The sequence below is a fragment of the Morone saxatilis genome, unplaced genomic scaffold (genome assembly GCF_004916995.1).
Source record: "Morone saxatilis isolate NCDOM2014 unplaced genomic scaffold, NCSU_SB_2.0 Contig4, whole genome shotgun sequence".
NCBI lineage: Eukaryota > Metazoa > Chordata > Actinopteri > Moronidae > Morone > Morone saxatilis.
Genome location: NW_023339984.1, coordinates 8,329,110 through 8,355,470, shown reverse-complemented (window position 1 = coordinate 8,355,470; position 26,361 = coordinate 8,329,110). Strand labels below are relative to the sequence as shown.

General features: G+C 41.3%; 1 protein-coding gene across 20 annotated transcripts in view; it reads left to right on the top strand.

Annotated features, from left to right (window-relative positions):
- Nucleotides 1–457: 457 nt before the first annotated feature.
- The window catches only part of LOC118337894 (receptor-type tyrosine-protein phosphatase delta), a gene marked incomplete at its 5' end in the record, with an annotated part of 344,600 nt that continues 318,696 nt past the window's right edge, over nucleotides 458–26,361 (top strand). For all 20 annotated transcript variants that reach the window (XM_035675051.1, XM_035675039.1, XM_035675038.1 and 17 more), the window contains 3 exon segments: nucleotides 458–603; nucleotides 765–877; nucleotides 1,036–1,071.

The window sequence follows — 26,361 nt, the reverse complement described above, 5'->3', positions numbered from 1 at the left end:
ACTCAAGTAAAGTAGAAGTACCCTAAAATTTGCACTTAGGCTCAGTACTTTAACATATGTTACATTCCACCACTGTATGATTCAGGCTGTCGAGGTTTAAGGCTGTAATTGAGCTACCATTTAGAGCTGTCGATGTGCAAGCTGCCAGGTGCAGATAATGATAAATAAGTAGTGATGGCAGATGATATTTTTTAACATCAATATTAAGATTGTTTAAAAAAAAAAAAAAACCTAATGAGCATATCTGCCTCCAGCACCTCACTGGAGGACAATTGGACTGTTAAATTCGGCACGGTGGGAAACATCCCGGTGTGAGCTGCTCCTCTGGCCTCAAGCGGCCGGGCAGTGAAGTGCAGCTCTGAGCGCAGCATCCCCGCCGTCTCCGGTCTCTTCCTTTCCTCCCCTCTCTCTCTCCAGCCGTCGCCGGGAGCAGTGAGAGTTTGTGTGTGTGTGTCTCTGTGTGTGTGTGTGTGGTGTGTGCGCCGGTATAATCTGACAGCACGCCGGGGCTGCGTTTCCTAAGAAAAGCTCAGCTCTCTCTCAGTTTTCTGCCCGTCTTATTGCCGCTCTCATTGTCTTTGTCGACAGTGATAAAGAGAGCAGGTACCATCTGTCCATTCCGCCAATTTATTACGAGTTGCCTCTTTTTTTTGTTTGCTGCTCTTCACAGATGTTATGTCAACACTTTTTGGGTGGTGGTGGTGGGGGGAGCTCCCGGTTCTAATGGAATTTGTTGTGGCTGTTTGGTCTCTTCTCTCTTTCAGTTCAACCACGGGCCTGTTTTTGGAATAAGAAAAGCATTGCTGTTTTCTGACTTTGAGAGAAGAAAGAAGGGACTCCTCTGGAATTTCCTAAGGAATTTATTCGGACAGCTCCGGTAAGTGGACATTTCGATCCTCTCTCTCTCTCTCTATATATATATATATAAAGCTTAATGATTTAAGAATGCATGCAGCTGTTTACCTCACTGAGTTTATTTTTGTGGGAAAAAAATAAACAAGCCTTCATTTTTCCATTCTTCTATTTTAATTACAGTTCCCGGGGCTTTGCATTCTACCGCCTGGGTTCATAGTAAGTTTTTTTCTGCATCTTCTAATTCTGTGAATTGCAGTTTTAAAGCGGCTTGTCATGCTTTTATGTGTGGAATTAAGTGTTGGCTTGGGTGTATACTCCAAGTTCTGAGTCGTGCTGCGATGTGAGTAGGTGCCCAGGGCGCATATTTTTGCATATCTGGAAGCCGTGTTATGGATAATGTAGCGCACAACGCGCACCGGTCTGCTTGCTCGCCGTTCCACTCCAGATGGTGGCGAGATATTTACAGATTTTTTTTAATCGTCATGATTTATAACAGACACTGTGCAGAGCCATCTTTGCCCCAAAGACACGGCGGTCTGCCCCGCCGGATGCGCAAGGAACGCACGACGCAATTTCAAGCGTGTGGGATATTTGCGTGTGTCAGTTCCAGGACGTGTTGGGAAAGTTTGGTTAGATGTTTGAATTGGAAAACTGTGGTTGTCTTTGGTTCGGATGTATGTGCCAGCGCGTGCGTGCGTGAGTGCGCGCCCAAGGGCTCCTGACTCAGGTGATATAGACGGTGGGTGGGCTGTGACTCACCTAGTTTACCCATTTTGCTGCTGTTATCTGACAGGCTTTGATGTCAGATTTGACTGGTGATTGACGGTGGATCATGCGCAGTAGAGTGTCAGCAGAGGGCCCATGTTTTTTTATGTTTATCCCCCTCACATCACTGCCAGCTATATTTGGAAGTTACCAAATTCCATGATTTATAAAACCCTTTTCTCTGCGTTAAAGAGTATTTGTCAGACTACTGACAAGTGATTCATATATAGCCAATTACCCGTGATTTGCAGTCATACTTTGCAGCCCCGAGAAGCAAAAAAAAAAGTGGAAAGCTTCTAAAAGGCAAGATAATGAACTGAAAAGTTTGTGTGCCTCAGTATTTTGTAGCGAGCCAAGCCGAGGAGAAGCAATCGCAAATGAGGGCAAGGACAGCTCACACAGCCAGAGAGATGTGTCTTCCCTGGCTAGTGTAGAGTGACAGAGGGCTAAGTGAGCATGACCATTGAGGAGAGGTAATAGCATTACGGTCTGCCAGTCATGAGGCAGTGCAAGAGATAGGCTACTGTTGCATTTCAAAAAGAACTAAATGGGAAACAGGCAACGACAGGAAGCTATGACATGAGGGCAGTAGGAATTTAACACCTAAGAACACCCTCACATGGCTTAATAATCTACTTCAGCTAGTTTTCAGTTATGATAACTGCTGATGTTTATAATATTAAGTTGTTTTTGTGCTGTGAGGTCAGTGTTATTGAGACAGGGGTATCCTTTCTGGACTGTGATTAAGGCTGGCTTTAGCGTTGCTTCATTAATGTCGCCCTGGGATGAGAAATTTGCTGATGCTGAGCTTATTAGCACAGCTATCTATCTATCTATCTATCTATCTATCTATCTATCTATCTATCTTGAATTGCAATGCATTAAGGAATATAGAAGCACTGTGGACAATCTGATTATGTATCTATAATAAACAATGCATATTTAAATATGATACTGTCAGCACTAATGTGAAAAACAAATCCAAGAGGAACACCAACACTAGACAAATACACATCCTCCTCCTCTTTCAATTGCTTGCAAAATAAATTGCAACATGATGAAATATTGGAATACAGCAGTCCTTTAAGCTAGTTATCCCCACGTGTTAAGACAGTTTGAGCACAAAAGTGGATTTGAATCATTCCTCGTCAGGCCGTGAATGTCTTGCAAAAGCTTTCAAGGATTAGTCCCAGGTAAGAATGTGCCCCGCCGTCCTTTACCCCACAGCAGCACTGCCATTTTATAAACTAGCAACATCCTGCAAATTTCCTGAGTGATCCTCCCAAAACTACTCACAGGCCCGCATCAATCACTGCTGGATGAGATTTGAGCAACGGTTAGAAGTAGTAAGCGGGGAAGACAGGTCTGCTTGCTCACAGTTGCACAAGCGCCTCCACAGTGACCCCCCCACCCCCCACCCGAGAGCCACGGCCAGCCGTTAGATAGCTTCATTTCTGCAAATCTTTTTCCCTGATTAATTATGCTTTAACACAGGTTGCTCTAGTGCAACCATGTTGACAACACACCCACTTTTCTTCAGCCTGCTGCACCTCCCTGGAGAGGAACAGCAGTAAGCTGTAATTATGGTTTATAAACTTCATCCAGGTGACATAATCGGGGCATGGCTGAGATGGCAAGGGGCTGTCATAACAGCTGCTAATAAATTTAGAGCTGTTTTTTTTTTCTTCTTTTGCATTGCGTATTTCTCAGAAAGTCGTACTATAGATACATGTTTGTTGGATGTCGCACACTGCATACAGTTTGTCCTTGTTGAAACTACCGTCTATATTTTTATACGATGTTTTAGAGGGAATACAGGGGTGCACGGTGTGAGAAAAGAGCAAATATTGCCCAGTTCTCAGTAAAAAAAAATGTGAAAGCAGTAGAAATATTGAAGAGAAGAGGCTATATTACCCCTGTGTTTTCACTGCGAGGAACACCTTGATTGCGGTCCAAGGCTCGGCAAGCCGAGTAGCCGGCTCCCAGGGGCCGTTTTATAATGAGGATGCGCTGTCAGATAATTAGATACACCTGACACAGGCGTTTTCAGGAAATTTTGATTCATCCCAAAATAAAATGTCTGTGCCTGCCAACATGAAAGCAGAAAAAAAAAATCCCGCTGTCACATTGCCTCTCCTCTCATGGTGGCAATGTTTTATTTATTTATCCACATCTTAATGCTCTTGGATGAGGCTGGGCTTCATTTTGAGCGAGCTGATGCATTAGCTGCCAAAGTTTCTCATCTCTTTCTCATCCCATGCAGCCAAGACTCACTTGGCTGCATTGCACAAGATACCATCTCATTCTGATTCTACGGCAGGGGTATGACAATACTAAACACTCCTCAGAAAGCTATGTAAGCATGCGCGTCACATAACCGTACATGTAACCAGTCACGTGTCTCTGCAAAATGTTAACAGCGCAGGTTTGTATTACAGGGACATATTCATCTTAAGACAACGTGTGTTTTCCTTTTGTGCTTCCTTGATGACGTTTAAATACAGAAACTAAATGTTTGGAGATTTATAATTTGATAGATGCACATGTATTTTCCATCAGCCATTTCATGCACATAACTGTAAACAGCTAAAGAAGAATGATTCATTGAATTCACATCAACACCCACGTACGCACACAGACACATATTTATACCCAGGGCCATGCACGCAAAGACAATCTTAAATATAATGTCTTTTGTTGATTACAAAATGCTGCGTGAGATGAAAGCCTCTCACCTGTGCTGTTTATTTATCAGGCACATGGCTCCAGTCATAAATCAGACACTCATTAAGTTCTTAAACAACAACTTTTGCTTTCTGCAGGAGACATCAGTGCTTTAATAATCCTGATGTATGTGATAGAGTCGGAGGAACCATTGCAGGCTGCCCATGTAATCTGATTAAGAGACATTTTCTTTATATACCCTAGTCACACTTTATTTAAAAAGCTTAATGCTACTACTAAAGTTAGTATCAAGTAACTATTAAAACTCACTCACTAGAGATGATCAGGATATAGTTGCTGCAAAAAACAAGTGATACAGATGAAATGTTTCTTTGTAATGTTTCAACACGACTAAAAGCTCCTTGAACAGCATGTCAAAAAGGACAAGCAGAAAAGGGTGATAAATGAAAATGATAGATGATTGAGTAAGTCAGCTGATATCTAGTTTGCTAAGTTGTTGGTAATACCAGCATGAGTGCAACTAAACTTTTAAAATTTGTAAAAGAAAAAAGGTGTTTCTTAAGTTACATAGATTGACTTTAAAATTATTACATTTAAAGTACAATATTAATCTAGACCAAAATCATTGTTGCTTTAAGTTTACAATATACTATCAGGATAAGAAAGATCACAGTTCTCTTCATAAAGCACATGTAAAGTACAGCTAGATCTCAGCGGCTCTGTTACTGCACAGTAGGCTTCATGTCTGGCAGCAAATATGATGTCAGTTTGATCATGTAATTTGATTTGGAGCATATTGTCTCTTGGTCTTCCTTGCATCACTGTTAATGCAGTAAAAGAAATTCACCTGCTGGCGAGTGCCAAAATATTTCACAAATGGCAATTGTGTGGTTTAAATTGCCATCAGTTTCTAACGGCACCGCAATGCTGCAGGGCAAATCCTGTAATATTGGAACATGTCGCTATGACATTTGAAATAATCATATGATGTTGGCGGTGCAGTAGTCTTTATAAGTGTACTGTCCATTAGAATGGATGGTAGTTGAAGTTATATAAGTGGTTGTTTCATTTATCAGGGCACTGCTTTCATTCAGGCTTGGCTGTCTTTACCTTGAACCCATGACAAAGTGACAAACGTGGCCATGCTTTATCGTACTCTATTATGTCCTGTTACTGAACTTCTCTCTCATAGTAACAGGGTTCTAGCCCAGGCTCAACAATGCATGATTTCGAATTTGTCCCAGCAGTGAAGGCTATGGCGGATGTTTTTCTCCCCTGCTTGACATACTGTATTGTTATTGTCTAAAATCCGTATTGTGCAGTTGAAAAAAAAAACAACAACAACGTTGCTTTCTCTTTGCTCTAATATGACAAGAACTCACAAACCTGATGGATACTGACAAAAGACGAAGACAAGAGGAGAATGTTATGGATGTGCTGCCCTGAGCATGAATCCCTGCCTGAACTAACATGTACACTGGGCTGGACACTGTATCGTGGGCACTGTATAATACAATCCACTACAACAGCAACACTAACTATAGCTGTATGTAAAGTATTTATAAAGTTGAATTAAAAGCTATATGAGGCACTCAAAGAAATATGAATATTCATTAACTGCTGTAGTATTTATTGCAGTGCTGTACAGGCACTGCCAATATCATCTTCACCCCTGGCATGTTAACTGGTAGTTATTCTGATGCGATAGGTGCTAGCTTAGATAATGACTTGGTTAGGTTTTGAAAGAGCAAATGACAGCATGATCTTACATCCTGACCTTTTTGTATGCCACATGTACTGCATCACGGTGTGGACATTTTATCACGTCACATACATACATTGCTGTTGCATTCCTCTGCTATCTGACGCCCTGAAAGATTTCAGAGGGCACTGGTATGTTGAGTATTGGCATTACAGTCCACTGGGATATGGAGGCAAAGAAGAAAACAGAGAGGAATAATTCAGGCAAGCTGGAGCCAGGGTACTCTGCACAGTTCGATGCTGCTGCCTCTAACCGACATGAACAAGAGAAATCAATTAGACCTACTCGGTTGCTATCCAAGGGACGTCCACCATGGGAAAGGGTAGAGCGAATCAAAGCGTTTGGAAAAAAAAAACAAAAAAGAAAGTAGCAGTAAAGTGAACTCGAGTGGCAGTTTGTTGTATTCTTTGTCAGATCAGCCGCCTCTGACCTCAAGATAACATTCATTCTCTCAGTTTTCAACCCAGACATGCTTATAATTCCAGACACTTTCCCATCTCTCTTTTTTTTTTTTTAACAGTGATGCAAAGCTTTCTCTCTTACTATACTTTCAGGTCAGTAATGAGAAAAAAGAAAGGCTGGCAAAAATGTTCCTTACAAGAATATTTTGATGAAGTCTTAGCTTAGTTTTACCTGCGGATGCAGTTTTCCCAGCAGCTTTAGATTCACATGTTTATATTCATACCTTAAAGCCATTCCAGCAGTCACTTGGAGGTCACCGTGAACAACATTTCCTTTCCACACCATGATGGGCACCCGGGTTTTGTTTTGCTGAGAAGAAAAGAGCAAACAAGTTGGAGTTTGAGGGTATTATACAGTTTTAAAAGTTGTATTTAAACAGGGTTTAGTTTTGAACAAACTCTTTATATAGTTTTATAGAAAAAATCTCTAAGGTCCCTCAAGATAAAAAAGAAATTCTTCATATCGAATATGAAATAGTCCAACTATTGTGGTAGGATCAGTGAGACTAGTATCCACAGCATATCATTTATTAATGGTATTTCACAGCCAGCTGAAGTACAGTCTCACTGTCATTTAAAAATATAGGCAGTACCACAGTAAATGTAGAGATCCTCCGAATCCTACTTCCAAACATGACTAATTAAAAATCTGTACGTAGATTTCCCAAAGATCACCAGAGAATCATTGTGCATAACTGGCAGAGATGATCGAAAGAGATGAGGCGATTGGTACTTTATGCATATTTAATTGAATGGAGCTGAGGTCTATACTGTAAATACTGAGGTTAAGAGTGCACAGCATGGATTATTTCACAGGACCCAGTGGCCTCATTGTCTTTGATCAGACTGAAAGAGGACACTTTTTGATCAAGCCCCAACTTGGACATTTAAATCAAACCCCTGACAGGCTCAAAGACTGGGAGATAGGGTGTAATCTCTACACATAGGAGAAAGTGGACACCCCTGGAAGTGTGCTAGAGTCTATTATATTGTACATTTTGAAATCCCCCCTCCCCTTTCCCTTGATGAATATCTAGCAGTTGGTGATAGGGGAGTTATTCTACAGAGTGGAAATTCAATTTGACAAAGAAGACCTGTCTCATGGATTCTTATGATCGCATAAAGTCTGCAGTATTACAGACGTAAAAGGATTAATGAACAAGAACTTTTTTGTCTGTGTAGCTATGAATAAATCTGCCACTGTATGGGGGAAAAAAATGTCAAAAGACATGAAAAAGATGGGAAAATTAAGTGAAATTTAAAATGAAAAAAAAAACAACAAAAAAAAAAACGTCCTGATGAAATAATAAATATCTTTAACAGCACAAGCTTAGGAAGTTGTGTTCCATCTATAATCCTGTGTGTGCAGTTAGCCCAGTCCCCTGACAGAGCACACATGTAAACACAGCAACCCCACCTCCCACTCAGCCCTGCTGTAGGTTTGGCTGTGGGTGCTCGGCAGATCCCTCGGCATCATGAGAGAATAACAATGAGGGTTTTGGGAGGGATCAGTTCCCCAGCACAGAGCCATACTGGGTAGGGTTTATGTAAGACCCTGGCTTCCTGAGCTCTCTGCCAGTTTAAGATGACAAACAAATGGTACCAAGGAGTACCAACTTGCCAAAGGGGGGGGGGATTGCATCTCTTCATGCTACCCCCACAGTTTCCTCCTCCCTTCACACACAAACACCCTCCCTCTGTTCATACACAAGCCTGGTTATGTGTCGTGGCTTGTGATACCAGGTCTCATGTGTATCCATGCAAGTTGATGTGTGTTTTCACACCATTTGTTGGCTCTGCAGCACCGTCGCGCACTTTGAAGCCACCCTCTTCCCTTATCCTCCTCTTCCTCCCTCTGTTTTCCCCTTCAATATGTTCCAATGAAAGATGGCTGGGATCTGTCAAAACCTATCCTTTCTTCTGTCTGGCTTGTCAACTTTTTTTTTAGGTGGGCTGCCACGGAAATTCACTCAGCCCTGACACCCCAGTGGTTCTTAAAATATCAAAACAGGTAGAGGCTGAAGTGTTGTCTTTTCTGATGATTGTGTAATCATCAGCTTTTTCGGTTTTCACATCATGATGCAGTGTTTCTAATGGTGTGAATCACATCATAGCTATACTGCTGGTTGAGGATCTTAATTATCTGTCATTAATTATTAAGGCTTTATAAATAGAGCCAGATCTACTTAACCCATTTTGAAAATCCCCATTCATGACCCATTTCTGTAGTTATTCCACCAAAAATTGAGAGCGCAAAAAAAAAAAGCAAAACAAGCACTATCATAGCACTCATGCAGACAGACAGGCATGCTAAATAGTGGTTAGAGGTTACAGAACTCCTTGACACTTAACCTGGACCACTCGAAAATGCCAGTTCAACTCAGGTCTAGGCTTTTTGCAACATAATTGCAACTAGCTACTGATAAGATGAGGCCCACAATCCCTTGGTGCCAGGTGTAAAAGTGCCTTTCATAAACAGAATGCATCAAAGTCTGCCATTTTAATCAGCTACATCTGGACTTTATTGGTTACAGAAAATCAAGAGTGGCAGATACTTAAATCCATTTTTCTTCTACCAGTTCAGTACCTAGATCCCAAATTGGACGGGAATATCCCAGGTGATAGAAAAGACAAAAAAAGAACTGACACAAAGAAAAGGGCAGTTTCTCAATCATTTCCTTCCCCAGACACTACTAGGAAGACATATTGTATACAGTGTCTTCTGACATGCAGTAGTCCAGAGCAAGGTCTCCCTGTATTCCTGCATAGCACAGAAATACACCATAGATAACATTAGGATCCATTGAGTTGGGAGTAAGGGGGAAATCGATGTAAGGTGAAAATTAAATTTGGCCCAAAGAGCCTTTAGGCAAAGTGCAATTTGAAAACACATCTTTTATTTTCCCCTGGGCGTCTGATAGGGGTGGGCAGGAGATGGACGGGGGATCTAACCATCATGGAAAAAGGCAGAGGTAGGCTAGGGGGGGAAAAGGAAACACCTCATCTCACTCCTAATGTGCCTCCCCCTTTGATTGTCTAATTCGGTTAGGGCCATGCGTCCGTTATCGGATCATATCAAAGGTCAGGGGCGTCCTGTAGACAAATCAATCTCCCCGTCTGAGGAGGCGCAGAGGAAGCATGGATTGAGGGAGAACCGATCCATCTAGTGGGCCCAGAATGAAGGTGGGTGTAGGAGAATGAGAGGTGGGGGCATGAAAAATAATGGCATCTGCTGCTCGGAGAGAAGTGGGCGAGGAAGGCGAGATTGAACTGTTGACTTGGGGAATGCGATATGCTCAGAGAGAAAAAGAGTTTACATTATTGCTTGCAAGATAAGAGCAATTCTTTGAGAAGACCTGGCACATTATGGCCCACCTGACGACCAGATAGGCGAGTCTGATATGTTCCAAAAAGGCTTGACTGAACAAGCCTGTGATTTTGAGTTTGAATGTAGAACTCTTCTGTCTATAATTGAAGTTTGTCATTCTCATTATAAAAAGCCCAGCTCTCTGGTGGTCACCACTGCCTGACACTATTAGCTCTGTGTTGTAAAGAGGTGTAAAGATAATCCAATGGCTGCACATCTCCTCATGCATGGCTTCCCACATTTAATTCAGTTTTGTTCGTACATTTAGAGCAGGTTTATAGTGGTTCTGTTTTGTGCACTGAGCTGTTTAACTAGTGCGTAGACATCCTTGCTTCTTCTGTACAAGGTCACAACTAGTGCTGATACAATTCATTGATCAACTGGAAATTAATCGACAGTTTTGAGAATCAAGAAATTATTCAAATTGTTTATCGAGCAAAAATACCAAATGTTTTCGTTACAGCTTTTTAAATGTGAAGATTTGCAGCTTTTTATATATTTTTTTAAACAAAGCTTTACTTTATATTTTCACGAGACAAATGTATTGACCGCCTGACTTCTACAACATTTGCAAAACCGACTTTTTGAATATTTTGAAACCTTCCTTGTTAATATCTATGCTCACTTGCAGTCTTCGTTACCACCTTTTTTTGGCACATTGCTGCGTTTCTTCACCTATAGATCAATGGAGTGAAGCCCTTGGAGTGTGTGCGGAAACAAATTGCTTCATAATGCTACTCGTGGTCACATAGTTCATAGGATACCTTTAATTTGTACAACTTTGAACTTTTTAAGCACAATGGGTGGTTTGGGCAGTACATACTTACAGGTTGATTGACAATGAGGTGTAATGAGGTGCAGCATAAAGTCTCTTTTTCCAGTATTTTACATATTGTTCATATTGTAAGGTTATGGTAAATGTGAGTTGCTCCATATAGTTAACAACAATTGCATTCCAGTCCAATGCATTGTTTTTTTTAAAGGTTTTAAACTTTGAGCTCTGGAAAAATAGTGATGGGCATTTTCCCTTTTTTCCTGATATCAAAGACTAAAAGATTAATCAAGCAAAATTGTCAGAGTAATTGGTAATGAAAATAATTAGTTGAAGCCACAGTCACAACACTGAGTGATAGCTGCGTTTCGGGAGGTCCATTAAAGGTTGTTCATGAGAAACACTGTTGTAGTGAAATGACTATTTATCATTCCTCTCATTCCTCGTCACACTGAATATTTTTAATACTCCAGACCTCTTAGAATACCCATTAACAAATAGTCATAATTAAACCAATGATGCATAAACACAGTAGTGGTGGGCAGTAGTCCTGGGTAAAGTTTATAGGTGAGTATAAATCATCCACAGTTTAATGCCAACAAGATGTTTAATTTGGTACCCCTGAGTGCGCAATTAGTTCAATTAGCCTCAATCCTGCACAGAGAAGCACATTCAAAATGGACCCAGGTTGCCCCCTGGTCTCCCTGCATTAAAAGGCAGTAGTGTTTTTCCTCCTGTAAGATTAAAACTCACTGTGTAATAACTCACCAGAGCCTTCCCTCCAGACACCGTTGCGAAGGGTTCAGCGTGAGATAATGTTTGCTCAAGCAATTCTCAATGAGATTCAGCGCTCTGGTGACACCATTACTCTAAGCTCATTGCCTAGTCAGGTTGGGTGGGTCTACCCTGCCTCAGAAAAGTCGAAGCACAGAGGCGCCAGAAGAGAGAGCACCTCTCGAGACAGATTACACGTCTGTGGACAAGCGAATAGGCTTGCACTTCACCTCTGCCTGAGACAAGCGGGTTATTATCTTTTGGTGTTTTTTTTCTTTCACGCTCTTGCCAGTCATGTAATGCATCCAGGACAAGATGCTCGCCCGGCAGCCCGAGCAGGTGGACGACAAGGCAGCTTACACATTTTCGCTAATTGCAGGCAGTCAATGAAACGTATCTGAAATGAAGATGATGGCACAAGCCTGCAGAGGAAGTCAAAGCAGTCTAGGCCCGAGCCAAAGTGTTTTAAATGGATTACACCAGTGTGTCATTGCGATTACACGCTCCTCGCAGGGACCGCGACAAGATGAATTGTATTTTATGGCTTTACAGCAGATCTTTTTTCTTTCTTTTCTCCTCCAACTTGAATGCATTTCCCTTCCACTATGTAGCGTGGTCTGAATATGGGATTGTTTTTGCCTTTGAACTACCCCACAAACAGTTCATCTGCTTCTTTTCCTTGAGGGGACATTTTCTGTTTATCTCAGAGTGGAGTGGCTGACTGAGGAACCATGTATATGTATACATTTTCACGCTTTGTAAAATATATTTCAGACTTATTTTGGCTTGTTGTGTACGGTTGAAACACTAGAACTCACCCTCATTTTGCACTTTGCTTCACAGCATTTCAAAACAAACTCTTGGAAGTGAATCTCAAAGGAAGTCAGAAACTGATACCCTATACCTCTTTATAGGTTATTGTAGGTTCAATATGCACACCATGTAGTAATAATGTCTTATCTCTTCCCTGTCAGGATAATATATCACTGCAGGCATGTTATTTGCATGGCTGGGCATTTACAGCACAGTTCTCAAACACCACCTTTTACTCATATACACTATATACCATGTGTCATAAAGCTAACTGATAAAACATGATTTAATAACAGTGCTTCAAGAGTGTCCTCCAATCCCAACTTCATCTCTGCAGAAGATCAGTATGGCAAGGTGTGTGTGTGAGCTGGCAGGAAGGCTTATGAGAGCTTCAGAGTCAGTGAGAGAGACATAAGGTGTGTGTAAGAGAAAGAGGGAGGTTATGTCTGGAAGGAGTCCATTTAGTAGGGAAAGGGCGCGGGGTTAAACACTCCAGAACTCTGCCACAGCCCAGAAGAACGTATGTTCAAACATAACCCTTCCAGCAACTTTGAATTGCCCCACCTTTCTACTTCCCCTAGTTTTGTGATTACACTCTTAGTGAGACTTGTTGAGGCACACTGTTTTCAGTCAGTGTGATGTGGGGGTGTATTACATCTGGTCGTGTACTGGTGGAAGTAACCCCTTGCACAAACCCAGGCGGAGACTTGCACGTCTGCATGAAGCTATTGATTACAGAGGTGTGAAGTTGTACGCTGATAAGTAGTGTACATACGGCATTGAACACAGGCAGGAATGTAGAAGTCAGTGGGGATGGAGTCCGCTTCAGAATAATAAATGAAAATCTAAATTAATGTAATATTTTTTCTCCTTTCCCCATAATTTGCTTTAGTTAAAAAGCATTCATGAAAAAAATAAACAGGTTAATAAGCAAAGTTTATGCCGTCACATCCTATGACATCATTACAGTCATTTTATATATAAATCCGTAGCCACTTTGATACTGTATCAACATTGTTGTAGTTTATTTGGTAGTTACTACAAGCACCAGCATCTGAGTTTGTCTTCTGGTAAACTGCTGTTTCTGTCAAGCGGTTTTCTACTGTACTATATAGACACATAGGCCTAGAATTAGAGAAGGCATTAGGGCTAACACACACACACACAGACACACACACACACACACACAAAAACCCATCAAGTTTCAGCTAATACAAAACCAAGATACAGAGCTTAATTCTAAAGTATGTCATGCTAGAATNNCTACTAGTGTAGTTGAGTGACAAAGCCAACAGGGAACTTCAGTTTTGTTGTCATGGTAACGTAAGGCAGTTGCAGCCTTACCTTTATCCATGATTTTTCTATCCACGAGTTGAATCCAAAACGCTTCCTCACACCACTACTTGTTCGACATTGCTTGCTAGTTTACTCCATTTTGCATTAACAAAGATCACTGCCTAGTTTCAGCAACGCAACATCCAACATTGGAGTACAAGGCCTCTGACAGTGAGATGCTGTTCCCATGTTACGAACGGTAGTTTAAATTTTGAATACAAAGTGGCAACCCTAAAATGCCCTGTGCACATACAAAATAGTGGCACTTCCTCATGCTGTAATTATATTTACTTACTTACTTAATAATAACTCAATGTTAAGACAACTGGTTAAACCTGTAATTGATTGTTTTTGGGTAAGTTACAATCTTCCGCTTGGCGATCCACAAGTGTATTCCACCATGAGCTTCACAGAGATGTGCCTACGCTGCCCTCAGCACTGAAACAATACCCCAGTCTCTCCTTTTCAAGTGCCTATGGGACTTAATGCTCTTACTGGGTTTTATATCAGAGAACACACTTGCTCAAGCTAATCATAGCACTAGCGTCTTTGAAATTTGATCAGTTTTAACAATGACCATTGTGCGCTCCTATTGAATACCATACAAATTAGCCTCAGTGCTGGTGGCCAGTGGGACAATGTATTCTGCTGGCTTTATCACATCTTGCCCCGGCCTACTATTAATCTTGTGGACTATATGGGGTGAATTAATGCACCGAGGGATTTGTAAGGCTATGGATATGGATTACATTGTCTAACAGTATATTTGAATTGGTCTCTGAATGTAATTCCTGTGGACTGAGATTAAATTTAGCTGATAAGAGTCTGCAGTAGTAAACCACATTATTATTGCGCTTGTCAGTGTGTTGTGCATGGCAAAATGAAGCAGTGCTCTCATAATCCTGTTCATCTACAAGAGGTCTGCATCTCTGATTGAATTTCATAAGTACAGTTGGTGGGGATTGGCTGGAAAGTGATTGCCATTTTGCTTAATATGTCCTCTGCAGACTCCTGGCGCTCACCTTTGAGCTAGTTTTTCCTCTTGGTTTCTCTCTTAATACTGCCTCCTAGGCTTGTAAATGAACAACTCAATCACTTATGAAGAATTCACCACAGTTTAACCATAAACTGTCCACACTTAAAAGATAGGAGGCCATGAAGAATTTAACATCCAGAAGAACTTCTCCCTGCACCAATCAAACAGACTACCCACAGGGATGTCTAGACTGTAGCTGCTCTCTGTCCTCCCTCTCAGTTTTTCTACTGCATTACATCAGATTACTGTATCATAGCGCAATTTCTCTTAATACTCCCTGCACTGTAAAATCATCACTACTGTCTTTTATCTAATCCCGACCTAAAGTGATTTTTTTCCTGCTCGTAATTGAAAATTATGTTCCTAAATGACTCGTTAAGGGTTGCACATTTTCTCCCACACTGAAAGCATTTTCCTCTCGCTTTTTTGACAGACACATTAAGAGAAGTTAATGTGTCGTGTGCGTTCCAAGCATCTGCACTCAGTAGAGACAATTTCAAAACAGTCCCAGGCTGGAAAATCTGCCCCCCTGGCCGAGCCTAGCAAACAACGTTCACACTTCCACAATAATTTGGTTTAGTTCTTTTTTTCGAATTATTTCTGTTTCCTCTTTCACCCGTTGTGGCACAGTGGGGACAACTGCTTGTAGCTTCTCGTGGTTTCTGGCAGGCCGGCATGTGCTACCAGCTATGATGATTTTGAAGCCAGGGAAGATGAGAAAATAAATTAGCATTCGGCTCCAGGCTGCGCCACAATCATGGTGGAGCATCTCCAACAAGAAACACAAGCATCCACATTTAAACTCGCATATTAATAAAGTGTAGTAATGATTCACTTCCCCTTCCCTCTCATGCCACCTCTGCTCCCTCAGACGTAACCCGTTTGCTCAGACACTCAACACATGAGAAACTGGTGGTGTCACGGTGTGAGAGAGGGAAAAAAGATCCAACATTCAACATTAAGCTTGCTGCTCGCCTCATTGAGCCAATGAATTTTTTATAAACTGTCCCCAGAGGTTCATAAACATTGAGAGAGAAAGCAAGAGAGAGACAGGCATCGGGGGGTGGAGGGGGTCTCATTTTCGGGTCTTCACAAGATGTTTTCTTGCATCAAGCATGCATGGACACCTGCTGTGGGTGAACTTAACGGGGCGGTGGCAGTACTTGCTCCGTAGCAGCTGTAAACAAGGCTGCGTCACTCTGTGTTTTTCAGCGCTTAGAGCTGACCCCGGCATCCATTTGGCCCTACTTTATGATTACCATAAATGCCTGGATTGCCTACATAAAAATGAGGAGTGGAGACGAGGGCCTCTGCTTCCATTAGTGGCCGCTTTTTACTGGAAGGGCCAAGTGTGTCCCCAGGGTAAGGCCAAAACTCTCACTGTCCTCTACAGTCTGTCAAATAGACTCTGTAATCAAGGACTGGGCTAAGTGGATGGCTGCACTGATGGTGATGTTCATAAAATGACTATTCATAGAGAATACACAGAGTGTGTGTTAGAGAGGTAATAGGGGGCAGGAGTATTTCCACACAAAGAGATCATCCTTGAAAAATTACAGCTCAATCAGTGAGCCATTTGTATTTTGTTAAATTCTTGAATATCCTCGAGCCAATCAGAAGCTCTTATTGCATTGATTTTCTTAGAGATTAGTAGTGCTTTAATTGCTGTCAGACCAAAAAACATATGGATCTGTCCCTATGGTCAACAATTTCAGACAAACTTATAAAAAATATATAAAAAATATATTTACAAGTACCCCAAACTTGCATGAAATAATGGGAACTAATGAAAGCAATAACAGCAGGAAGCTATCAGCTAAAGGCATATGGTCCATTGTGATCCATGCCTCATAGATTTTTCAGGTCATTTAATCATTTGGGAGTATGAGTCCAACTCAGTTTTAATATCAGCAATTGTGCAGAAATGTCCAGGCGGTGCATCAGGGTTGTAAGGTCTTGCTGAGACAGTACATATAATAAAATTGCCTTGTCCTATTCAGGGATATGAGTTTCAATTTGATCTCATCCTGTTTGTTTAGAGAAAGCAACTTTTCTTGAGATAAATCTTGAGGGGGAAAATATATGGAAATCCAAACAATAATTCAAAGGTTGCGCTGCATACAGATATGCAACCAACCACAAAGGCACCTAAACAAGCCTGCACAGCAACCGTTGTGATTAGCATCGACTGTGCAGAAAATTTGCCTTTTCTTTAAGTGGAGGGATTTAAAATGTGAACGCAACTCCCATAGGAACTCAGAGGAAAGCAGCATAATAATATATGCAGGGAAGGAGGGGGGAGAAAAAAAAATCTATTATGAGCATGATGACAAGAGATCAATGTTGCCTCTTATTCCCAGTGACAGTCTGAAACTAATATACTCATTAACGTTAATGCCACCGTGATATAAATTGAACGGGCTTTATTTTTAATAGTCCTGCTACTGTCTGTATTTGGTAAAGAGTGGTATTCTCTGAGCCCAATCTGTCATGTGTCCTTGGGCATCAGTGGCTAACAGTGGGGTGAAATTGGATAGCTATTGTGAAAATTGTGGAGGGAATTGTGCTATATTGTACACCTTAAAAATACCAGTATTTTGTGCTGCCGTGTCTTCACTTTGAATTACTGTATAGGTGAATGGTATGGAGTATAGCAAGAGCATTTTGACAAGCAAGAACATGTCATTTGGTGTGCTTCCACCAGCTTACCTTCACCATGCTGTGTGTGTTAATACAGATTTAGCAGTACGGGTTCAGTTCATTGCCAAGTTCTTTTTATTTTTTTTTATTTTTTTAAATTGAGTCGCTGTGCTGTTTTTATTCTGGAGAAAAACATTTTTTCCAGTAATGGTCAAAGTATGCCTATGGGCTTTTTGTATGAGGGAAGGAGTCTCTTAAAGGAAGCAGCATGCTAAGTATGGGTTTTATTTCGGGATAAAAGGTCCCTTTAGAAAAGCCCAGTTACTCAATCTATTCTAGCAATTATCTCGCTTAAAACACCTTTCCTATTAGGAAAGCTCAACAGCCGTAAGCTACATGTATATCTAACATCTAGTTGTTGTTTTTTTCAAACATAATATGTTAATATATAATAAAATAAGATACATACGTCTGTTGCTTTGAAAGGATTTCAGTGCTAATGTGGTCAAGACTTTTTGCACCCTATCTTGTGTCATCACATAACCATTTGTTCATTGTAAATCCTGTAAAACATAACATGTGGTCCAAATGAGTGTTGGGAGAGAAAAAAAAACACTGCTGGAAGGAGAAACAGCTAAGCTGCTGAAACTGGGAAGTTTTTCACAGCTGCTGCTGGCTAACAGCAACAACAAAGCCAGGAGCTGGGATTAAACAGTGTGTGCCGCATACTAGAGTTGACTTCTAATGAGTGAATGCAATTTCCTGCATTTTTGAGACATGCATTTGTAATGTAACGGTCAGTAGATTGCGTCATTAGCGAATAAGTGTCAGAATTGTGGCCAGTTCTGTTCTGCACATCACTAGCAACTGCTGTGATTTACTGTACAGTCCATTGGCTAGATTTCTAATGAGTTCCCTGCATTTATACTTCCCAAGCTAAGCTTGAAGTTTTGTGATTATCCAATAATTTAACAGACATTCAAAGATAATTAGGCTTATAATTAGAAATGAGGCATAGAAAGTCAAAGTTTTAGCAAAAGTGCAAATAATCAAGGTGTTCAGCTGGAACCTTAATACAGCAAAAATATATACAAAATAAAGGCAATAACAAAAAATTATTCACTATTTGTCAATCAACCACCGACAGTATCTGGAGTATCTGTATGCTGAACAATCTTCATACTCAAACAAATGGTAGCAAAGCATTGTGTGAATGTATTCATATTACAAGCTTGACTTTTGTATTTGCAAAGACTGTACTTTGAGAAACTTCCCTAACAGAGGAAGTGCGAATGACCCCTCAGAACCGTAACCCTGCAGCTGTGTTTAGCCGACCCAAGACAAATAGTTTATAGTCACACCTTCTGACAGAGAAGAAGCATGTCACTAGATTCCACTGCCGGTACAGTTACACAGGGCCGGCTTACAGATCGATATGAGCCTGCCAATGACAATGTCTGTGTTAATGCCTCAGCCCGCTGCTGCATTCTCCCTCACAAAGCCATTTTTGGCAATCCCTCCCTCTAATTACATATGCATCCTTTGTTTTCTCTCTGTCCATTCTCTGCAACAAGCTTATAACAATGGCTAAAATGCTTTCATTCCCTCATTTCACTCACTGCCAATGAATTGATGAAATATTCATTCGGTTATGCAAAGAATGCCAAGTCGGAGTTTTGAGTGTGACGAGTGCTAATACTGTAATGAGGGGTTGTGTAATTGTGCGCTTCCTGCTGCATCATAATCATGTGCTTGTGTCTGACTAATAGCAGTTGTGTCCAAGTCAGCCACCTAGTACCTGCACAGACAGACGCGAAGAGAGGAGTGGGGGGAGGTAGAGAAATTAAGAACAAAAGAAAGATGGAAGACGCATGAGGGGCAGACGAAAAGGGAACAAAGAAGACACAAGAAAGAGGAAGGAATATATTTCTGTGGGTATGAATTATTCAGACGTCTCCGAGAAGCAACCACATTATTGGTGCTGTTGTGCTCTTGCGTCTTCAATTCTGATTTTTTTTTTTTTTCTCGATTTTCCACTTGAATTGCAATATGACTTAATCTTTCATGGACTGGTTGTGTTTCATGACCCCAAAAGAAGAAATGAATGCAAAAGTCTCTGCAGAAATGCAATAGAAGCAACTTTTAATGAACGTGTACAAGTTTGGGAGAACGGGAGTCATCACAAACTTTAGGTATAATTTAAAACCCTTGAAACTGATATGTAATAATACTAATCTTTGCTTTTTGATCTGTGATAGCACTGAATTGAAAAAAGGCCTTTAATGGTGCTAGTCTAGTCTAGTGATTGACAGGTAGGGTCTTTTCAAACTGCCCTTTGATCAGCAGCAGGTTGACAAGACAACCTGATCATCCCACTATGGTAGCTGTGCGACAAATGCAGGCACACACTCTCTCACACACACCACCACCACACACACATCACACCACAACACCACACGACACACACAACTACTGTCTACATGGCAGCTGTTCTTTCTGGAAATATCTGTGTCTTGCATATTATTATTCACACCCCGTTCTGTGCTACAGTTCATATGTTTTGTCAATATCAAAAACAGCAGGAAACGAGGTAAAGAAAAATCACTCTGCCACAAAGCCTTCAGCTTTCCACTGTTCCATCCAGCAGGCTTTGTGTTCGCCACCTCAGCTGTGAGCTTGTGTTTGTCTAACAGAGCTGTGCTAGCAGAGAAGAAGTGTATGTTAGAGGAGGCCCTTTTTTTCCATGTTTGTGTGCCTCCATGTGTGTTTGCACATTCTCCTTGAAATTAAATTCATTTGGAATAAATAAAAGACATTTAAATTTTAAAGGCTCATGAATGTCCCCCCTTTTTAAAGTAAAGCTGTACAAATAAAAACTAGTCATAACGGGCATGTGAAGTATGCACGGCATGTTTTGCAACTAATTTGAGGTAGGCACTCTCAGCGGGTGGAACTTTAATAATGGCCAATCACTTCAACTCCTGCCATCGTCTTTAAACGCTGCAGACAGTTTCCTAATGGGCCGAGAGGAGAGTCCAGCCCGGCTTCTCCTGAGATAAAAGGGATCTTGTCACAAGGCACACATATACAGTACAGTAGAGCTGAATTGGTGCATCCACAGAGAATTAACTGGCAGCTAGTTTGATGAACGATTAATCATTTAAGTCAGTTTTCTAGCAAAAATGCAAAATAGTCCCTAGTTCCCACTCCTTAATTGTGACAGTTTGCTGCTTTCTGGCTGTCTAACATGATCGTTAACTAAATATCTTTGGGTTTTGGGCCGTTGGTTTGTCAAAACAAACAATGTGAAGCTGTCACTTTGGAGTTAAGGGAATTGTGATTATATGTTTCCATATTTTATGACATTTTAAAGACCAAACTGTGAATCGATTGGATGAATCGATTAATCGAGAAAGTAATTTTTCAGATTAATGAAGATGACAGTTAGTTGCAGCCCAACAGCACAGCACCTCAAGCCTTAGTATGGATTCCAAAGAGGCTCACAAGGGCAGATTTTCTCATTCTGAGCTGAATTTATGTTTCAGGCGGCATTTATGCTGTTTGATGTGTCATGGTGATTTTTATCTGATTCCAGTGTTTGTATAAAAATGTTTTGTTAAGTTATATTTCATGCTTGAATTAATGCTGCTACTGCAAACTAGTCTTGTAGCTGCTGCTTCTCTGCTTGTTCCTTACGAAAATGGCACCTGCATTTGCGCTTCTGCCAATTTGGCACCTGCTAGAAAATCCTATACTGCAAGTATTGCAATCATCTTGGCTGGCTCGACCTTGCAAATATGTTTATGACTCCTGCCTACTATAAGCATAATGGCGTACAGGTGTTCAGCATGTGAATACTGTATGGACTTCATTACCAGTGCAAAGGGCTCGTGTCTGGAGAGCTTCTTGTGCTGAGGTAGAAGGAGCACTGCTAGAAACAGCTGATTCCTCTCAGTCACCTGGCGGAGCGGAGAAAGTGGGCCAGTGGTTGAATAAAGAGAAGAGGGGAGGAAGAGGACACAGAGCGAGGGAGAGAGATCATAGAGTGAAACACACACACATACACTCCTTAAAAACAGAATTTTAATATTCACTATACAAAGCCTGGTTAATTTTACAGTTGGACTGCGCGTACCTTTACTTCAACATTAATGATGATGTTATGGTAGAGTTTTAGAGACTCCTAAAGATTAAAGACTTTCTTTGTAGCACTGCAGATTTTGTATACCACCTGCTGGCAATCTCTCTGCTAGTTCATTTTTTTTCGGGAGCTTCTCATTAAATTTATGAATGCTTGAAGGAAGTCGGATTTTCTATTCTATCCATCTGTATTTTTGTCCATATGGGATAAAGCGCTAAATAAGTTCTTTGCTCTCGTCTCTCTCTCATTTCTACTGACATCACCCTGCCCTGCTTTTCCTCCGCTCGGAGAGAGACTCTGCTGAGAAAGCAACACATGTATACATCAGCTATCTAATCTATCTCTTCTGAATCCGTCAACACGGCGCCTCGAGATGGGCACATTTTCGCCTTATTCTCTTCTTTACTTTCCGTTCTCCACGGTACCACCTTAGAGTGAGAGCAGAGTTAAGAGAGGTATAAGCCAAGGGTGGGAGGCCCGGGAGGGTTTTGGTGGTGTTGGAAAGGTCAATGCCACACCATTAGCTATGGTGAGTGTAGGAGAGAGTGATAAATAAAGAAATAGATAAATAAAAATAGGCCCAGGTAGTTAGCAGCGTAATGAGACAGCTGCGCCCATCAGCAATCGATGAGCTCCAGAGACAGTAATCACTACAGCTTCCTTAACAGTGTTTTAATTGGATGTCAGTCATTTACACTGCTGCTGGAACGGCCCTCCTAGATCAACTCTGTGTATTCATGTGAGAAAGAAAAAATTATCCAAGTGTGCCTATGAATCTGTGCCCCTTAGTAAGCTGTATAATTACATAAAGTGTCCTTTGCATTTGTGTGTATAGGCGTGTGCACTCAGGCGTGTATCAGCGTGTGGCAGCACTCACCAGTCATTAGCATTGATTTTTCCAGGAGGGGCCTCTCTCTCCCCGGTGTCCATCTCTCTCAACACACACAACCAACCAACCCCCCTCCCCCCACCCCTCCTCCATTCCTCTCTTGCGTGCAAATAGCTGTAATTTCGCTCTCACGGTCTTGATCACCATGGGCTCTGCCCTCCTGCAGTGTAAAAGATGGCAGTCATCGATCGGGGCATCTGGACGCCTGCCCCGCCACTGCCGCCGCCGCCTCCCCCTCCCCCCGCTGAAGGATCCCTCTGTCGATGGGGATCTCATGTAAGTTACGAGCTGGCCTGCACAGCTTCCAATTAACTAACAGACTCAATGCCAGCCAGCGCCTCCCTCCCTTCCCAACGCATTTGTCAGCCGTTAGCATTGAACTGCACAGCCACACTTAGATTCTACAGGCCTTTTAGGACTATCAGGAACAGACTCAAGTGCTAAAGCTATAAGTGGAGAGGAGGAAGAGGTTTTGTGTGTGTGTCACAAGTTAGGTGTTTTCAGTGAAAAGTGACCACTCAGTGACAGGCTGTAGTTTCCATTTCTCTATAAAAAAACCCCACCTCTTTCACCTTGGACGGCGATTATCATTCACAACCACCATGACGGTGTAATCATAAAAAAATAATTGTCTGGCCTTTTTCTATGGAACAGCCTATCATAAATGCACAGCCTATTGCTTCAGACGTGATTGCTCAGGAGTAATCGGACTCATAACCAGTCTCACCTAGACAGGGTACCATTTCCTGCAAAGTCACTGGGTGGAAGGAATAATACTAAATGTGATTGTCCCTGCTGAGCAGAAATCCCAGTTGCTGTTTCTGTGCTACTTCACAAAGTCATTATTTGAAGTCTGTGTTGATTAAATATTGAGTGACATGAGAGATGCTGTATTGAATCAAGTTCATTATATTAGACACCGCCTCTGTGCCAGTCAGGGTTCTCTGTCTCTCCACAACATACAGATGCTGCTCTGAACACACACCTTAGTCAGGTAGCCAATTACAGTCTTCAAATGGGTAATTAACATATAAAACACAACTTAAATCATATCAGTATCTTCTCTGGTGAATATCTGCATATGCGTAAAAATGTCTATTAAAACAAAACTGGCTTTTAAAATAAATAAATAAGTAGTAGGATGAAGACTGGAATTAATCAGACAAAGCCAACAAACAGTCGAGCAAGAAAAATTAGGAAAAATAATAATAAAAAGCTTCACAGCTGTGTGTCGGCAAAACTAAAAACCCTGGCCGCTCAAGCTGCAATTAATCTTCCAAGACCACGGCTCAATTGTCACCGATTATTTCAAGTGCCATTGTTTTTTTTCCCGCCACTGAAGAGGCTTAATCATCTTAATGTTTTAGGGAAAGGTAGTGAAAAGCTTGACATTTTGTTCTTTTTATTTCCTTCAATGTAATGGGGCCAGAGATGTTTACAAGATCGGGCACATTAGGACATGATTACTCCAATTTTCTTCCATCTCCATACCCAATCCTACATCTTCCTCTCCTCCCCCTCCCTAAATAAACCCAGAGAATTTGTAATTTTGCCAGGCAGCTGTTTTTTGGCAGGTTTTCTTGCCTCCTCCTCCTCTCTCTCTCTTCTCTTTCTCTCCCTCCCTTTCCCCCTCTCTCTCGCAGGCACTAAGCCCACTGGGCCCAGTGGGGAAGATCTAGCAATCCGCGTAATGTGAGCATAATAACACCAACAAAACATCTCATTCCACGTCTAATTCAGTGTAGCGGCTGGGCCGCCGTGTGTGGGATAGAAGACAATCCTCTCTGCCTTCTCTCGCCACCGCAGCCTGTGACTGGCTTTTCTCAATTGTTTTTTTTATACAGAGAAAATAGGGTAGATGCATGCAGCTATATGCTTTCGAGTTCAAACAAGACAAATCCCACCGTGATTTTTAATTTTTAATATTGCCCTAATGGTACCGTTTGAGTTTCTGTGACCCTCCTTGCAGAAATGACGCTGTGAATATAAAATCTACCTGATTTCAGTGGCATTTTATGTTATTGCATTATGAGAAAAGCCGATGGCATTGTAATCAAAGGCTTTTATGCCTTCTCCTTCTGAATTCCAGCCCATGGGGTCCTGGTTTCATCAGCTATATTACAGCTCTCATTACTTCAGAAAAACACACAGTGGCCCACATTTTAAGTCACTGCTCTCTTTATGAGCTTCTTTTGCCTCCAGCATTGATATCATCAGGTTTTTTTATTGCATCTCCATTGTCCATTTCCCTTGTAGTGATAGTATTTGAATGATAGTGGCTTTGCCTGACTGGATTTGGCTTATTAAAGCTCAGCATTTCAGAGTGCTCAGGAGTGATAATTTGTTGCTAACTTGGGTAAATCGTACCCTTTAATTTGTTCCCAGAATGTATCAATTACAGTTTATAAATGATTTAGAATCTGAATTCAAAAATGTAAAAAATGTGGTCAGTTAGGGAGAGAGTTAGTGTAAGGCAAGCAGCGCAGTCAGATGATGAGATAATTCATTTAAGGAAGATTATTTTGAGAGAATTATTACCAATGTTTTCACACAATCAACTTATTTGTTCAAATTACTAATCAGAATTCACACATGATCATCCTTACCTGGAAGGCTCTGTAGCTTTTATACACTAATGTACAAAAATGTTCAAAAATAACCAAAGTCACATTTATGCAGTTCGATCATGATCTGTATACTAATAATAAAATGGAAACAAGGATTTAAGAAAGAGGAGCCTCCCGCTGCTCCCCCATCTCTTTTTTCCTCTGCTTGTCAATCATTTTCACTCATCAGCAAAAACTTTGTTAGCACTGTCACCTGAAGAGCTCACACTTCCAAGGCCCTAATTAAATCTCAAACCAAAACGCTAATTATCTAGCAAAAGTATAACCTTTCCTCACCTCCCAGTGTGCCACAGTCAAATCCCTGAAAACACGCATGCATGCACGCACGCACACACGCACACACACACACACACAACTTCCCTTTCCTGTCCCAGTAGCTCAGCAAATCATAAGGTGTCTGGAGGAGGCACATGCCCGGTGTGTCCCCTCTGCAGTCAACCGAAAACAAAGCCACTTAACATTATCAACACAGGTGACAATCACATGAAAAGATCAGCCACTTACGAAGACACCCGGGGTGGTTTTGGGATGCAATACAGTATGAATTTCCTTTCATGGATGCTGAGCAATCATGGCTCTTTTTTGGAGAGATTTAGTGAGACTTTGGGCCTCAGTATACAAATGTAAAGCAATGGCTGCAAAGATTTACCTACAATCCCAAGGTCAGTCAGAAACATTCTATTGCTTTTTGGCACAGTGGCTCCATGCAATAAGAACGTTATTCAATTTTGGATAGTGCAGAAAAAAAGAGAAATGCAGGGTAAATATTCAGCAGTTGCCTAATTTCCCACAGCCATTTATTTTGCTTTGGGTGTTATTAAAGTGAAAACCACACAGATTCAGCAGTCGCCTACTCCACTGAATTAGTTCTGATCAAAAGTAACTTTAGCAGACAGCTGATGGGAGTGTGTTGCATAGTTTTTTTTATCATGGTTACCACCACTTTTTTACATGCATTTGAATTTGAAGCCGGGATGGGTTTTGTATTTCAAAGACAGCTTAATTGCCCAAATAACATATTGGTGCATTTTCAGCTTTCATCACAGCTGTGGCCACTGGGCAGTAAATAGCAGTTAGCAGCAGAAATAGCAGATAGAGGTGGCAATAACAATTTGATTTATGGAGCTGTCTTTGTATAGATCACTGTTTCGTGAATGGGTTTGTAGTTAGTAATTAGGGACTTACATAAGGGAATCGATACCACTCTCATATCTGTCCATTAAGTATGAGGCTACAGCAAACAGCTGGTTTGCTTAGAGCAAAGGCTGTAAACAGGCTAGCCTTGCTCTGTCTGAAGGTCAGAAAATCCTCCTCCGGGTATGGATTAAACAAAGGAGATATAACATCTTAATCAGTGAGCTTTGGAGGTGCACAGAGCCAGGCTAGCTTGTTTCCTCTTGTTTCCTGACTTTAAGCTAAGCTAAGCTAAGCTAACTAGC